Raw genomic sequence first — 4,028 nt, forward strand, 5'->3', positions numbered from 1 at the left:
TGCCTCCATCTTCTTTCCTTTTCAGTTATTATAATTTCCAACAACTTTTTTTTAGAGTTCACTTAGACTTCTGATGTGGCCTGGCCTTTTCTCACAGAAAGTTTGCTTAGGTACATCTATTTTCTATTTTTTAAATTTTATAAAGATTGATCTGTCCATTCTGGTAAGAATGCTTGGTCAGCTCATGCAAAGAAGGAGAAAGAAGCCCAGAGGTGGATTTATCGCTCAGATATGCTTTAAAAAAAAAAGAAAGAAAGAAAAAGAAAAAAGAAACAGAGATAAGGTGATCTATTGGTGAGTTGATTGGGACTGTGTCAGTTTCAGCATCAAAAACTTCACATCCTGGGAAGCTCCTCCACTCTGGGGTAAATGGAATGTTTTATGACTTCCGGCTAAGTGGAGTGTTTTATCACCTCTGGCTTCCGGGGTGACCTCCATAAGAAAGGAGGGAGGTTAACTGTGCAAGACAGCAGGGATTTGATTCTCTACCTTCTCAATTAAATCTTGGTGTAGGCAGGGGCTGGTTTGTCATCAACTTGTCTTTTACTTTTCTGAACCTTATCTTGTCTTTTTAATCTTCTCCATAATCTTCTCTTGTTATTTAGAAATTCTGTCCCAGAGCTTTGGCCTTCACAGGCAGCAGAGACTCTATAATACACATGAAAAAGAGTTAAGTAAGAAAATTTCAGCTCAGGATATGGGGACAGGAATTGGGGAGAGGGCAGGTAGTTGTATAATATTACACCATATACACGAAGCTCTGGACCTATGCTTTTTTTTTTTAACTACTTGTTATGTGACATAGTCCATGTTTTTATGCACTCTTAAAGAGTTTAAAATGTCTTCAGTGAAAAATCCACTAGCAACCTCTATTTTGAATAGAGACAGATTCTGTTAAATTATTCCTTGGTATACATTTTGTTGGGGTTTTTTTTCTTTCAGGGTCCCAGTCTTTTTTCTCTATTGTGTTTTGAAAATGCTTTTTATAAGCCAACCTTATTTAAAAAGAAATCAAAGGAGAGCACACACTTCTAGTCAATCTTTTTAACATACGTAGTTAGCAGTTGGTGTTTGTTTTCAGCATTGTTCTTTGGTGGCTTGTTAATATCAAAGCATCCAACTGAATCTTTTTTGTGTCCCAGAGTGCTGGGAATTGAACCCGGGCCCTTCTATATGCTATACCTTTAAACTTTATCCTCAGTCTCTCTAATCAGTTCTTCATTGATCCTGTCATTTGTTTATTCTTTCATCCATTTGGATTTGTTGTACTGTTGTCCGTTTTCTAAGTTTTACCTGATGGAACTGGGGATAGAGCTCCGTGGCACGGCACCTGCCTGGTAAGTGGAAGGTCTTGAGTTTGATTCTTGGTACCAAAAGGAAAGTACATTTTACCTGATGGTTCCTGTAGCCAGATCCTGATATTCATGCCCTTGTGTATCATTTCCTGCATCAAACAGGGCCAACGCATATCATTCTAATAGGATATCGAAGGAAGGATGACATGGGACTCCTGAGTTTGGGTCATATGAGAAAATATGGCTTTTGCTTTTCTCTCTCATGGATCACTGTTCTGAAGAAAGCTGGGGGCGATGACATGAGGACTGAGGACGTCAGACCCCCTCCAACAGTTAGCACCATCTGAGCGTGCCATCTTGAAAGCACACTCCACAGCCCCTGTGGAGCCTTCCACTGACTGACTGCAGCCCTGGCTGGGGCACTGGCTGCAGCCTTCACACCCGGAACGGCCAAGCTAAACTGCTCGCGGGATTCTGACCCACGGATATTCTATGAGCTCCCTTTCAATTTTTATTTCTTCTTTTGAGTAATCAGTATCATTTCATGGTACCATGTCAGTTGTCACATGAAATTGAATCTGGGTTTCAAAGGAGACTCTTTCATTTCCCATCAGAGTCTAGAACTTCATAACCACCTTGACAGACATGTTTGTGTTGAGAAATATTGAAATGAGCACAGTTGTACTTTTGAACTTCAATGCTGGGCTAAATACATATAATTTTTAGGTAGTTTCTTTCAGAAGTGAAAACATTATTTTCAATTATCTGAGTTACGTGTTCTGGATTTGTTGACAGAGTAGAACTGAAACAAAGAAGCAAATTTGTGGAAGGATGCATGAAATTAACATATATATTATTCAAAATTAAATAATTTTCACAATCCCATGTCTTTCATCTGTCTCCTGGGGAATTGTGCTTTTCCTTCTTTGACATTACATAGATTGAAGTTTTCTTCTTTATCTTGAACCAATAAAGCTATTTTCATTTTAAAAAAAAGCAATTCTGAGTTCTCAAGTGCTTATTGTGATATTAAATCACGAAGTTATGCAGCAACAGATGACAAATCTAGCTCATACAGCTGAGAAGAGCCTTCCTCACACTACAGGGCCTTTCTTCCATATTCATGGGTGCCCTTGCAGTTAGTAGAAAATATACTGAAAGCCAGAAACAACACAACTAACCTGAACCAAGTCTCTTATGACAACTTCGAAACCCTTCTCAAATTTACTTTCTCTCTTTGCTTCTTTTATTTCACACTTTTTCTACTTTATCCACTCCACAGCACATGCAACAAATTTCTATCCACACTCTCACATGTCTAATACCATGATACTTTACTTTTGCTTTAGCTTAATATCTTTGTACTTGTTATGTTCATTTATCCTAATCTGTTTATTCTACTATGATGGTAATATATGCTTATTATTGGCATTTGGGTGATACAAGAAAAGGAAGCAGAAAGAATAGTTCCCCGTCATCCCTCTACTTAGTGGTAGTTCCATCATTCCCTCAATCAGTGAGTGAATGTGTACAGTATGGTGGATGCTGTGGCTATAATCATAAGCAAGGTAAGACTCCTGTTCTCAAGTAGTAGTCTGGAAAGGGAAAGAGAAAAGAGAAAATTGAAACACAGAGTGATCAAGGGATGGACGTAGTCATAACAGGTCTGTTTGAAGCCCACTGCAGGCTTTGCTGGGGGAGCTGATGTCTCTGAGAGTGAGAGGCCTCACACTTACCTTCGCTGAGGAAACAATAGCATCGTTAGGGGTGTTAATTGCCCACCCAAATCTATACTTTTATCAGCTGTGTTCACTTTCTCTTATGACATTGAGGGAATTATCTCCAGGTACGAAGGACTTTACTTCTTTAGTGCCCCTCGCAGCAGGATACAAACAGGTCCTGCAAGATCTTATGTTAGAAGAGCCCTTCTTTGGCTCCATCTTTTAGCGAGTGCTTTGTCTGCTCTTCCGTGAGCTACAGAAAAAGCCACTGTTACTTGCCTTTTATTCTTCTCTTGGATGCTCACCACTGCCCTGAGGCTTTTCTTATTCTGATCACCTATGAAAGACAAGGTTAGTGTTTCCAATACTGAGCCCACGCAAGTTGATCTTCTAAGGGAGGGGTTGGCTACCTGTACAGTTCCGTAACAATGCACATGGCCAATTGCTTAAGTGGACAATTGCAGGAATTAGATTTCAGCCTTCTTATTGTGACAGGCAATGGTGGCCTTTTGCTTAACAAACATAAAGCTGGAAAAACAAAGCCAGGCCCAGGATGCCACAGAACATACCACTTTTGCACTCCTGGTGGTGCAGGGTAGAAGCCCTCCAGCTCGAAGTTCTTGGTGGCTGGAATTTCACATCCGCTCCTGCCAGCTCTCCGTGCATTGCAGAAGTGTATTTCCACCTCCCCTGCTGCTCTTATGTCCTTCTCTCCCCCTGGATGGCCAATTTCCTCCCATCTTCCCAGTGGCTTCTTAGTCTCAATTGCTGTCCCCCAGGCTCCATCAGACTCGTACATTCTAGAAGTCACTCTTAGACGTTTGCTCTTTTCTCTGGTTACGCTTAGACAATCTCAACCTGCTTCTTGGCTTTGTGTGCCTACTCTGTTTAACAACATCAATAAAGTGAACATGTAAAATAAATGAACACTAATGTGGGTACATCCTGACCCTCAGATTTCTATCTTTTGCCCTGAAGCTGCTACTGAACATGGTACTTTAGGATAGGCGGG

The sequence above is a fragment of the Octodon degus genome, unplaced genomic scaffold (genome assembly GCF_000260255.1).
Source record: "Octodon degus isolate 3935 unplaced genomic scaffold, OctDeg1.0 scaffold00020, whole genome shotgun sequence".
NCBI lineage: Eukaryota > Metazoa > Chordata > Mammalia > Rodentia > Octodontidae > Octodon > Octodon degus.